At 35.7% G+C, this 13,597-nt stretch overlaps 1 long non-coding RNA gene across 2 annotated transcripts; it reads right to left on the bottom strand.

Annotated features, from left to right (window-relative positions):
- Positions 1-1,501: 1,501 nt before the first annotated feature.
- Positions 1,502-2,530, bottom strand: LOC145038846 (uncharacterized). 2 transcript variants are annotated; one of them, XR_013679597.1, is made up of 4 exons: positions 2,377-2,530; positions 2,193-2,269; positions 1,997-2,118; positions 1,502-1,668 (listed from the first exon to the last, which is right to left on the bottom strand). It is a non-coding gene; the product is annotated as an uncharacterized LOC145038846 (long non-coding RNA). The 2 variants fall into 2 exon arrangements; XR_013679596.1 differs by lacking the exon at positions 1,502-1,668 and having other exon boundaries at positions 1,691-2,118.
- Between the last annotated feature and the right edge of the window lie 11,067 nt (positions 2,531-13,597).

The following is a 13,597-nucleotide window of genomic DNA, read 5'->3' as shown; positions in this document are numbered from 1 at the left end:
TTTCGTTGGACGGATGGTTAATTTTTTTTTTCTTTCACGAAGTGTCTTATTTAAAAAAATATGCAATGCATCAATAAATATATTTTATCATATGACATACACTCTTTTATAAATTTTATTTTGGTGATTAAAAAGTCTTATTTTATTTATTTTCATTATTTTAAACTACAACACACATATTTTAATAATAGAATAAAAGGTTTGTGTGTATTGATTTATAAAATAAAATAAAAATAAATAAAATAAAACTTCTCTAATTGTTTTTTAATATTTAAATAAATATGAAAAGCAAACATACCAGCCTATTTAATCGTTATATGATTAATTATAAAAAAAATCTAAAATAATCATATTATCATAACACAAATATTTAAATATTATACTTGTGATGGAAAAACAATCATCCATATTATAATGAAAATATTGATACAACCTTTTTTTTAACCAACAAATCTCATTTTCCAACACTAAATCACGCACCCTTAAAATTACCTACATTGGCAATCTCTTTTTATGGTAGAAAGTATAATAGCAACAATTTTATATGATATCTTGAAAAATTATCTTTAATGAATTATATGTTGAAGTCGTAAAAAGATCCAACAATATTGAGGAGGTGTTTTTCAATTATAGAATACTTAAAAAATTAATTATTAGTTGGTTGTTGGGTTTTTTGTTTAAACGAATGTCTTGAACATTTTTAGTGTTCACTTTTAGTCTTGAACATTTTTAATTGGAGTTTATATATACAAAAGACGGAACAAAAAAGAAAACCAACCCATACAAACATTTACATGTATTCAAACCATTTAGAGATATAATCAATGTAAGAAAATGCATTTACATCTCAATAATATCCTTATACAACTAAACATTAACCCAAAAACATGAATATTGCAATAAATCAATATCTATCTTGTGCAACATTTATCCTTTTTCATTTATAAAAAGACATTCGAAAACCAAAATGCATTTGCCATTCTAAAATACAGCACAAATAAAAATATTTACCATCTGCACTTGAAACACAAACAACACATTCACTTCTTTTCTATAAATCAACAACAAAACATGTTCACTTCTTCATTTTCTAGACTTTAAATTGACCCATCACCAAAACGTGAAACATAAAAAAAAGATTGAAAAAAAATCTAAGAAAAAAAAAAAAAAAAAAAAACACCAGATTAAGGCATTAAATCAAACAAATGTAACAACAAATATCAAATCCATAGCTATGTTGTGATATGATAAAACACTATAGACAGCTAATCAAATTTAAAAATAAAAAAATGATGACTTTTTAGTTCATTTATCCAATTTTTCTTGATTTTGACCAAAATACCCTTATCAATTATCAATTTAATTCTAAAACATTTTTAACCTCATTTTAACTTTCGGATAATTGATTTTTAACATCAATATAGAAACTCAAACAATTCAGCATAATCCTTAATTCTTGTAGACCTACTTCCTATATTTCCCAATAATGACCAAAGTACCCTTTATTAATTATAAACTTTCAGAACAATATCATATTAAGAAAAATCCAAACAAAATTCATTTTATCAAATCAATTATAAAATTAAGAAAAACCCTAGTAAACTTCCAAGATCCATTCTGCTTTCCTTTATGGTGTATGCTTTTTATCCAAAATTATTTTTCCACGATCTACAAAAAAGCACTCATTAGATAAGATGATGAAATCCAAATTATGATGAACAAAACTTGATTTAAGAACACAGTAATCAACAAACCAAATAAAAGAATAAACATGTAATAAAAAATCGTTTTTCAACATTGTCGGTACTTGAAAATTTTCTTTGAACAAAGATCCACTTTCTAATAATCAAAGCACTATCAACATAAATAAAGATAAACAACTGTGAAATATTTTACAATGTTGCAAGGCATGCCTGAAAAATATGAATGACAACATATAAGAAATGAGATTTGCACTTCTGAAAAAGAAAAAGGAGTATGTATAATTGGCGGTGACCTGATTTTCCTATAGAAAACCCATTATTTTGTTACATGTCCTGAGTTATAAAGGGGCTCCGAAGAACTAAAACCCTACTTTCGTTCATTCAAAGTTGTAAACACCATATCCCCCTCTTCTTCCTGAAACACGAAAAGCTCAGGGGAAAAATATTTTCATAACCTAAAGCATTTTATTCGCGAAATGATAATGGAACCTGGATATTTAGGATTTTAGAAGCAATGGTGAGTGGTGACTGAGGGGATGCAAACCCTGTCCGGTGGTGCTAAAAACCTTCACAAAGAAAAAGTACTCAAAAGAAAAACAAAAAAAAAATGGAGAGATAGATAGTTAAAAAAAAATCAAGAAATATGTCTAAACCTAAAATCAATAACGTGTACCTTGTGTTGGCATAGAAAGGGAGAAGTTGCATATGTTACGAAGGTGAAAGTTTAAGAGGAAAAGGTGGGCACCAAAGCTGATTTTGTAATAGAAGGTGGTGGAGATATTGCAATTGATGGTGGTGAAAGCGGTGATAGAGCGATGGAGGCGATGATTTATATGAGAACATAGGGGGAATCCAAATGTAAAAAGATAGATAATTAAGAGAATTCAGTAATTCAAATTTAGTTCCCGTAAATCCGATTTTAGCAAATATTAGTGGTCTATTTATGTTAAATTATGCATAGTTGACTTGTATACCAGGCTTTCAAAGAATAATAAGTAAATATTTTTAATTGATTTCCACTATCACCTCCTCAATTCATGGTGTGGTATTTGGTAAAGATTTATGGTTGGGTTTTCCAAACAAAATTAGTAGTAATTGCATTAGATTATGGTACTATTTGTTTTATAGATTGTACCTCTTAAAGTTTTTAAGAAATGTCCAATACGCTTAATAATATAGTAACGATATATATATATATATATATATATATATATATATATATATATATATATATATATATATATATATATATATATATATATATATATATATATATATATATATATATATATATATATATATATATATATATATATATATATATATATATATATATATATATATATATATTAACATTAACATTTAAATAATTAAAAAATGATAAGAAAACAGAAAACACATGTGACGGACAATGATTTTTATTCTTTGATATCGGTTTTATTTTGGAAGTTTTGACGGACAATGATTTTTATTCTACTAAACATATTCATTTTAATGTACATATTTTTAAAATAACTAATCAAAATTGTTGAAAATCTAGTATATAAATATAACAAGCATGTAAAAAGAAATATTATTAAATGTAAATGCCATGATGGGCAAAGCCTACAAAATGAAGATAAATGAATATCCGGTTGGAGTTATAGTAATTAGTTGGAGTGATGTATTCGGTGGCGGAGTCAAAGTCAAAGTAAAAGGGTATCACAAATTAATGGGTTCGGTTTTTTGATTTTTCAATTTTCCAAAATCGGTATCGGGTTTAAACCCAAACTCATTCAAAAGTTTAACTTGTTAAGAATTGAGAAACTTCTGTTGCTTATATAACAGATGTATACGGGATATGTTTCATGTTATGGCCGATGTGGGATAATTTTAGAATTATAAAAAATAAGAAAGAAGTTGAAGGGATATACGATAGAAACTAATCAACAAAAAAAATACACCCATTTCAACACCAAGATTTGAACTTCCAACCTCCAGAAAAACACCATATTGTCATAACCAACTGAACCAAATAGAGCTTTTGTTATTTTCTCGCAAAACACATTTATATTAAGGAACGCAACATAAACAAAATTTATCGGAAAAATATATACTATTGAAATATTTTTTAGGGGCATCCCGGGATACCCCGGGATCCAATGTAGATCCGCCAATGGATCTCTTAAGAAATCCCGTATCTCTACGACAAAAAAGACTATCTAAAAACAGTTTCATTAGGTGAGAAACTTTGTAAAAAAAAAAACAAACAATGTAACGATTTTCATCAAGTTCTTATTTAATATTTTTGAAAACGTCAGTTTAACGAATAGCAATGGAAAACTTTATTTAAACATTTTAAAGCAACCACAAACATTACGTAAAAATCCAAAACTTTTTAACTCAAAACATAAAAGAAATATGTTATTTCTAAAACATTATGACTACCAACATGACATGTACAAATGATATCAACAGAATAAAAACATATAACTACCCAAAGAAGATCCTCATGTCAGCAAGCCTTACTTCCTAGAAACATGTACCATCACAAGGCATAACATGTCAAAACATAAAAAATGTTATTTTCAAGGTTTTGAACCTAGGGTAATCAAATAATGGTTCCATCCACTTTCATCTTTATTTTAAAGATCCATCTACAACCTAATGGTTTTGAACCTATGATAAATCAAATAACCCACAAGTTTTATTCTCAAGGATTGATGACATTTCATCATCCATAGATTCCTTAAAAAAGGTAGAATCCCAAGACTCCATCCACTTTCATCCCATGAACCTTCCACTAAATATATCAAGTGATCCAAGTCAAAATCCATATTAAGGATTTTTGGCTTCTCTTAAGAGGTACCACATTTTCCACTTCATCTGAAACCGATCATCAAGCTCATACTCAACATTTGGAATTTTAGTGTCTTCCCTTTAGGTTGTAGCATCAACGTTTTAGGTATCAGATTCATTTTGGATCTCTAAGTCTTTAGACCTTGCAATTAATGAAAACCTATTTTCATCAAATATTTTATCCTGGGATTCAATCACAGATTGAACGCCTACAGACTCACTAGGTTCTATAACATAAAACCTAAAAGCCTTGGAATATTTAACATACCCAATGAATATCCATTCTATTCCTCTTTCACCCAAAGTATTCTTTTTGGGTGCGAGCACACAAAATACTACGTGATAACCCACAATTTAAAAATAACTTAGGTTTGGGACGTCCTTGAACCAAAGTTCATATGGGGATTTGATGTTCGTCTTACTAAGGACACGATTCCATACATAACATGCAGTTAGCATTGCCTCACCATAAAAAAACCTTACTTAATCCAAAGTAAGATAACATAGAGTTCATAATTTTCTTGAGAACTCTATTCTTCCTTTCAGCACCCCCATTTTGTTGAGGAGTGTAAGGAATAATGGTTTCAGGTATGATACCCATTGATTCGAAGTATTAAGTATTCATATACTCTCCACCTCTATTAGTCCTGATACATTTAACCAAACTTCCTAATTTAAGTTCTGCTTCGATTTTGTAAATTTTGAACTTTTCCGGTGCTTCATCTTTTGTATGAAAAAGATACATATAACAAAAGGTAACACCTAAAATTCAGGTATTCGATTTAACCTTTGAGTTATGTTTAATTTGCAAGTTTAGTCCCCGATGGAAAACTAGTAAATACGAAGTGCCCTCGAGTACGTGGGGCGTACACCGTTGTACGCAGGGCGTACTATAGAGCACCGTAGAACGTTGCGTGTACGCATGTATGTAGGGTGTATGCAACCAGGGTGTAGACACTAAATTTTAGGGTTTAGACCCTATTTAATCACATTTATGGCCTCATGCCTTTTTTTACTTTCAACCTCCCACCTCATTTCGAAACCCTAAAGTGTGTTTGTGTATTGTGAAGCTTGTTGAGCCGTTTTTGGTGCCATTTGGAGCTTTTGGAGTATAAGGAAGAGCATTGAAGTGGTGGTGTTTCACTCAAGGCTTTGGATTCAACATATTGTCCCCCTTATGCATCCAGTGGAGGTAAAATGTTTCAAACTTGATGAAGAAATCTCTTGGATCTAGTTTTGCTCAAGTTGTTTCCTTTTCGGTCCCAAACTTAGTCTTTGTGAGTAGAAGGTCCTCCAAGGCATTTGAGTTGTCGTTTAAAAGGATTTAAGGGATGTTAAGTCATAAAGTTGGGTTTTCGGTCCCTAATTTTCTTCCATGCAAGTATTAGATGGTCTTAATGGGTTAAGAGAATATGTTTTTTTTGGTGTTAAGAACTTAATACCCATGCTAGACCACAATGTTGGAAACTTTATGGTTTAGAGCATCTTATGTGACATAGATCTGAAGTTTGGACGTAGGTGCTTATGGGATTAAGCATTTTAAGAGGTTGGCAAGCAACCTCATACGTAGAGCATACCTAAGGGTACGCTGATCTTATAAGGTCAGCACCCCGATCCTCACTCAGCTTAGAGGTACGCCCCGCGTACTAACGGTGTCGACCGGGTTAACTCGGACCCATATTTTTTACTAGGGTTTAACCTAGGGGTATTTTAGGTATTTGAAGGGTTGTCTGAGTTTTGATCACTGTTGCTCATAAAGGTGACTGGTAGTGAGGCTTTCGGAGTAGCATGTTAATTCATCTTTTCATCTGTCTGTGAGGTGAGTCTTCCTACCATCTTAAGTGGACCGAAGGCACCAATGCTGACCCATTCTATTGTGTGAGTAGAACTATTTGTTATCATATGGTTTGGTTTGTTTCTTGCATGATTTATGTATTGAGCTATATGGGCTCGAAGTCATTACAGACTCTGGTTTAATACATACCCAATGGTTGATTCGGACCCGACGCAGCTATCAGCTGTTATTTTGTGTTGATATGGATGCAGGGGTTGGTACGGACCTGACACAGCCACATGTTGTTATTTGATACGTATGTTGTATGTGGTAATTTGGGAAGCTCACTAAGCTTTATGCTTACAGTTTATATTTATGGTTTCAGGTACTTACATATCAAAATGGAAGAGCCCGGTGTTATGGCACAACATCCTCCCCGCACGTTTTTCGCACTTGTTGTATTTGTACTATGATGTTTTTGAATATTGTAATGAATGATGGCTTTGAAACAATCAATGGATGAAAACTAAAGGCTTTTAAATGAAAAAATTTACTACTAATTTTGGGTCGTTACAAGTTGCTATCAGAGTCTTGGTTTAAGGGATTCGGGTATACTCCCGGGTATGTCAGAACTCAAACTGAGGAACAAATAGTTTTCTTAAATAACATTGATTTTTTTAAAATGGGGTTTATTTAAGAAAAAGGGGGTGCGATGTGTGTGATTGGCCGAGTTCAAGTAAGTGGTTTCCAAATTACCCAACTTATTTTTATGAGTAGCATGCTTGATCTGAGAACAATATGCTAGAGTTGGGATATGGATACCTTCAGGAATCGTATGATGGAATTGCTTGATTTGCACGATGCCTTAGTGGAAATTAATGCTATGTATTAATTAGAATTGATATTTGCTCAGTTATTTGCTAAGTATATGCTTTCAAAGTTGTATACGATTAGGATTGTATAGCTCGGGAATGATCGATTTGGCCTCATTTTATGTTCCTCGTTTGGTTATGGACTTTGGGTAGAATCATCATTTGATAGTTTATGTCATCCTACTTTGTGTATAACTTGCATGCATAAAGCAACCAACGGTGTTGATTGAGGTTATTAGTATTGTTATTGGTGAAGGTTGGGAATTCCATGTAGAGTCTAGGATATGTATGCGTCATAGCATAGGATCGGTTTATGTTTTTGTGTGATGACTTAGAGGAATCAGGACTGACTTGGAGAAGGTACTGGTAGGTGTGAAAGGTAGTATTGGGCCCGTAATACTAGAAGCACTTGACATGTACCTTAGACTAGTGCAACTATGGAAACTCTAAGAAGGCATGTGTAGAAGAGTCCCCTCGAGTCCTTGCTGATTGTTTTATGTTCTATTTCAGTTTGGACAATGGTGATGATCACTCGAGGAGGTTTTGGCTCTAGTTCTGGATCAGGTTATGGCTCGGGCACATAACCAACTGGTGAGCATTTGCACGAGTTCATTTCGGCTGAGGTTACTCTTGTTATTTTGGATGCTACCCCTATGTTGGTTGGTACCATTAAGGATGGGATTATGGAGCTTAAGGATGACAGACTCAATACTTTTCGAGCCGAGATTGTTGTGGATTAGATTGGAGCTTGAGCTCCCTCATTGCGCAAGTTTAAGGCCCATAGAGCTCCTGAGTTATTTGGGGCTAAGGACCCTATCGTTGACGTGGAAAATGCTCAGCAGACAAGTGTTTTCCCCAAGGGGGAAAATGTGGGATTTGCATCCTGCCTATTGAGGGACAGAGCATGAAACTGGTGGGAGGAGGTGACCCGAGTTGTTAGGACAACGATAGTGGCAGTGATAACATGGGAGGACTTTCTTCATGAATTCCAGAGGGAGTCTGCACTAGATATCAAGGTGCATCAGTTGGCAACGGAGTTCTAGGACCTTCGCCAGACCACCAAGACTGTGGCGGAGATCACCGCCAACTTTCGAGAGAGGGCTCTGATGGTTCCGCAGTACACTATGGATGAGAAGATGAGGTATCATGATATGTTGAGAGATGATGTTAGGGAGTTTATACGATTTTCAGGGTGCAAGACCCTGAATGATATGATTGATAGGGCCCCTGAGATGGAGATTGAGCAGGAGCTTCTGACGAACTAGAAGTTAGGGCAGATACAAACTGTGGTGGACCAGAGCAAGAAGGCTAAGGCTTCTGATTCGCATTCTAGGGCCCCACGGGGCCGAAGCTGCTGTGGAAAGTTTGGCGAGCAGCATATTGGGGCGTGTCGCTCAGCGGGTTCGGGTTATTACAGGTGTGGGATGACTAGTCATTTGAGTGGGGATTGCTCCCGGATCTCACTGATTTGCTTCCATTTCAATCAGAACGGCCATAAAAAAGGCTGATTACCCGAGATTGACAGGGGAAGCTGTGGCGGCGCCTGCGCTAGCCACATTGAGGATTATTGATGGCTTCTAAGGCAAAGCGGGGACCTCTATGATGAAGAGCAAGAAATTATAGTTGACCACCGATGAGACCCGTGCAACACCAGATGTGGTTATGGGTATGTAACTCATCTCTATCTTTTATTGCTTTCTTTATTTCATGCTCATATTTATGCTTGATTCTGTATAGGGACCTTTCTGGTCAATGGTATGTGTGCCCATGTTTTGTTTGATTTGGGGGCTACCCGATCTTTTGTATCTCTTGCAGTTAACAAGAAGTTTTGTGCTGCTTCCAAGGCTTTGGATTCTCCTCTAGAGGTTGAAATTGCGGATGACCGTACTGTGAGTGCTTTGAGGGTTTGTCATGGGTGTGTCTTGAATCTATTCAACGTGAGATTCCCTGTCGATTTAGTGTTGATTCCCTTAAGAGGATCGACAGTTATCATCGGGATGGATTGGTTGGGACCCAATGGGCCATGATTGATTGTGAACGGCAGTTAGTGAGAGTGTAAACCCCAAGTGGGGGAGAATAGGTTATCCATTTCAAGGGAGCTTCGCATGGGACAACTCTCTGTTTAGTTGTGAGGGCTAGGAGATATTGTAACATTAGCAGATTCGGATTAGTCAATTTAGAGGTAATAAGTGTCAAAAACGACTTTTTGCTGAAAGATTATTTAGAATAAATAATCTTAGCCAAGTTATAGTATATGTCACAAGGGTTCCGTGCATATAAAGAATGCCGAAATCCGAGTTATAACAAAGAAGTTATAACCCGTCGAAGTTTTTACGACAAAACCAGCATGCCACCAGGAATCGTAAAAAGTGAACTTACAATAAAATACTTTTTAGCCTTACTAATCTAAACAAAAGTTGTAGAATATGTTCAAATGAGAACGTCCATAAAAATAATGCCCAAATCTGACTTCGTATGAGGAAGTTATGATTTTTCTAAGATTTAGCATAACAGTGCACAGCCCGAAATTCAAATTTTAGATCGGTCGATTTTCAGCCAAAATAATCTAAAAGAGAAATGAAGATATCTTTAATAGAAGTTAAACGATAAAAAGACAGTCGAAAATGGAGCTCGTATGCAAAAGATATGGATGAAGCTTAGTCTCTACTTTTCGAGCGCGGCGAATTCGATACAGTTTTGTAAATGTGAGATAGAATGAGAATTAGCTGACGGGGTCTAAATGAAAGTTGTAGTACTCGTAAATATGAAAGTGTGGATATAAATAACATCGAAAACGGAGGTCGTATGCGAAAGATATGGACGAAGCTTAGTCTCTACTCTTCGAGCGCGATAAATCTAATACAATTTTTGTAAATCTGGGATAGAATGAGAATTAGCCGACGAGGTCTAAATAAAAGTTGTAGTACTAATAAATACCCATGTGTGAATATAAATAACATAGAAAACGGAGCTCATACGCGGAAGATACGGACGGAGCTTAGGGGCTACTCTACGATAAAATCCCTATAAATAAGAGATGAACTCTTCATAATTTCTTCACACCATAAGCCTTTCTTTCTCTCTCTAACTTCTCTTTAGCCTCCCTAAACACCTCCTAAGTCTAGTGAACCTCCCTAGCATGTGAAGGAAGCCCCGGAGCGCCCTATGACTCCGAGAAGAAAAGCTTTCGGCTCGGAGATGTTGCTCCAGCGAAACCCGATTTTTTAATAAAAACCCGATGCAAGTGAGCTACGCGTACACTATTTCTAATATAGCTTTTCTTTAAATATAGGAATGTTATTAGGACCCTATAATAATTATTTGGGCTATTATTATGTATTATATAAGTGTCGTTATAATATCTTTTTAACCACTCGCGGTACGAGGAATCTGGTTTAAAGGGCCACATAGGGTTATTGGATTTAAGAAGTGTTATATGCCAAAATGGTGCTGCCCTCCGGTGTTTTATGCCTGGCCCCTGTCTGTACATACTGGGTGAAGAGTATTGTTTAACGCTTATATAATAGTAATAATAGTTAGATTATTAATTAGTCTCGATGAATATTAGACTAAACTCTAGTGGTAATGATACTAGGTTTTGTCAAAGGAAAATTGTTTTAAGAGTAACAAAGCGTTGTCTGAGTTCGGAATCACCACCTTACCAGGTGAGTGCATGGTCCCTTTCATCTTACACATAGATATGAAGTATTTTATATAAATTATGTGCTATGTGTGCATATTGTCTGAATACTTGATGTATATGTTGGATGAAAGATTCTTATACATGTTTTAAATGATTTAAACTATATATGTATTTTATATCTACAAAATGTGTTGGGTAAAACATGGGTACATGTATTAGTTGTTGTGTGAAAAATTAAAATAATGAGAGGCCTCGATATAGATGTTATTGATGATCCAGCCATCTAGCGGAGTATAGATGATGACCAAAGACTATTCTGGATAGTCCAGTGGAACACTAGTAGGCTCGCAACCTGTAGGTGTTGTGAACGATGTGTTCACCGGTGTACTCTAAAAACCCATTAACATGTATTTCAAGTGGACTCTCGAAAACAATACTTTCAAAAAACGAGATAAAGTCGGGCGACTATGTAGACTTAGTGCCCTGAATCTTGGCGACTATGCATACTTAGTGCCAAAACCCTGGTGACTATGCAGACTTAGTACCTAAACCCTGGCGACTATGCGGATTTAGTGTCTATTGTATAAACCCTGGCGACTATGTAGACATAGTTCCTAAACCCGGTGGCGATGGACTTCGTGCCAATTCCTTAAGATAATCCTTAGGAATGAATGAACAAGAAATAGCTGATTCTTAGAATAGATCCTTAAGAGTAAATAAGATAATAAGGATAGGTAATTGGGTTAATTGTTTGATGATTAAACATAATAATTATATTATTGTGGGTTGAAAACCCTATGTACTCACTAGGTTTCCCAACCTGACCCACTCAGTTTATTTATATCACTGGTGTTGATATGAAGTCAGATTACACTAAGAGACTAAGGATATATAAATCACTAGTGATAATGAATGTAAGTTCTGTTTATGCTTATGTTTCTGTATTGACGATGACATCCCAAATGTTTTTAAATGAATAAAAATAATTTTCTTAGGAAATGCTCAATAACGTATTTATCATGTTTTACTGGGAACTAATTCCGTAACAATTTTATTAAAAGAGGTACTCTGATTTTTATAAAGCATAAATAAAATCGGTTTTTTCTGGCCGTGAAAATAGGGATGTCACAGATATTTACAGTAGGGTTGTTCAAGATTTATAGCTTATGTCACACACACTTGGGTTGGGGAGACGTCAGATTTGAGTGGGGTGCCAATTGTTCGGGATTTCCCTGATATGTTTCCTGAGGATTTACTAAGGATACGTCCCGAGTGGCAAGTTGAATTTCAGATTGATCTGGTACATGGTGTGGTTCTGATAGCCATGGCACCGTATCGCCTGGCGACACCTGAGATGCAGGAGTTGTCTATGCAGCTTCATGAGCTACTAGACAAGGGTTTTATTTATCATAGCAGTTCTTCATGGGGAGCATCAATTCTAATTGTGAAAAAGAAGGATGATTCACACATAATGTGCATCGATTATTGGGAGTTGAATAAGCTAACGATGAATAACCTTTATCCACTCTCGGGGATTGATGATCTATTCAACCAGCTTCAGGGTGCATCTTGGTTCTCCAAGATTGATTTGTATCGGGGTACCACCAGATGAGGGTCAAGGATGATGATGTCCAAAATATGGCTTTTAGAACTCATTATGGTCATTATAAGTTCGTGGTGATTCCATTTGGGCTCACCAACATGCTAGAGGTGTTCATGGACCTCATGAATTGGGTTTGAAGACTGATGCTAGATCGGTCAATGATTGTATTCATCGATAATCTTCTGGTCTACTACAAGACCAAGGAGCAACATGAAGATCATCTGCGAGAAGTGTTGGAGACGCTGAGGAGTGATATACTTTATGCCAAGTTCTCTAAGTTAGAGTTCTGGTTGCGTGAAGTGAAATTCTTAGGGCACATTGTCAACTAGAAAGGGATATTGGTCGACCAGGACAAGATCAAGGCTGTGATGTGGTCGGAGGTTTCGAGGATCGCATCTGAGATTCGGAGTTTCTTAGGTCTCGCAGAGTATTATCGGATATTTTTCTAGGATTTCTCCAAGATTGCAGTTCCATTGACTCGTTTGACAAAAAAGAACGTGACATTTCAGTGGGAGCCTGACCAACAGTTGGTTTTTGAGACCCTCAGGTAGAGATCGTATGAGGCCCCAATTCTCACGCTCCCCGATGGCTTAAATGATTTAGTGGTTTATTGTGATGCCTCTATTTCGGGTTTGGAAGCAGTTCTTATGCAGAGGGGTCACGTGATTGCTTACGCCTCAAGGTAGCTGAAACCTAATGAGGCGAACTACCATATGCATGATTTGGAGTTGGGGACAGTGGTTTTTTCCCTCAAGATTTGGAAACACTATGTGTATAGGGTTCGATGCCCCATCTACACTGACCACAAAAGTTTTAGGTATTTAATGGACTAGCCGAATCTGAATATACGGCAACGGAGGTGGTTGGATGTGGTAAAGGATTATGATTGTGAGATCCTATATCACTTTAGGAAGGCCAATGTTGTGGCCGATGCTTTTAGTTGCAAGGTTACGAGTTTATCCATCCGGGGTACCTGTTTGAGGATGACTGTCACTTCACCGTTGATGGATTCAATAAAGAAGGCTCAGGTAGAAGGGTTCAAAAAGGAAAAGTGGAAGACTGAGAGGATCAGAGGGATAGGTTCCCTTATTTTTCAGAGATATTCGAGGGTTGTTGACTCAGTGTGGTAGAGTCTGGGTTTCGGCATCGGGTGGGGTGAGGCAG

This window comes from Lactuca saligna, chromosome 4, assembly GCF_052625555.1.
Source record: "Lactuca saligna cultivar CGN05327 chromosome 4, ASM5262555v1, whole genome shotgun sequence".
In the NCBI taxonomy this organism is placed as follows: domain Eukaryota; kingdom Viridiplantae; phylum Streptophyta; class Magnoliopsida; order Asterales; family Asteraceae; genus Lactuca; species Lactuca saligna.
This window is presented reverse-complemented; position numbering and strand designations above follow the sequence as displayed.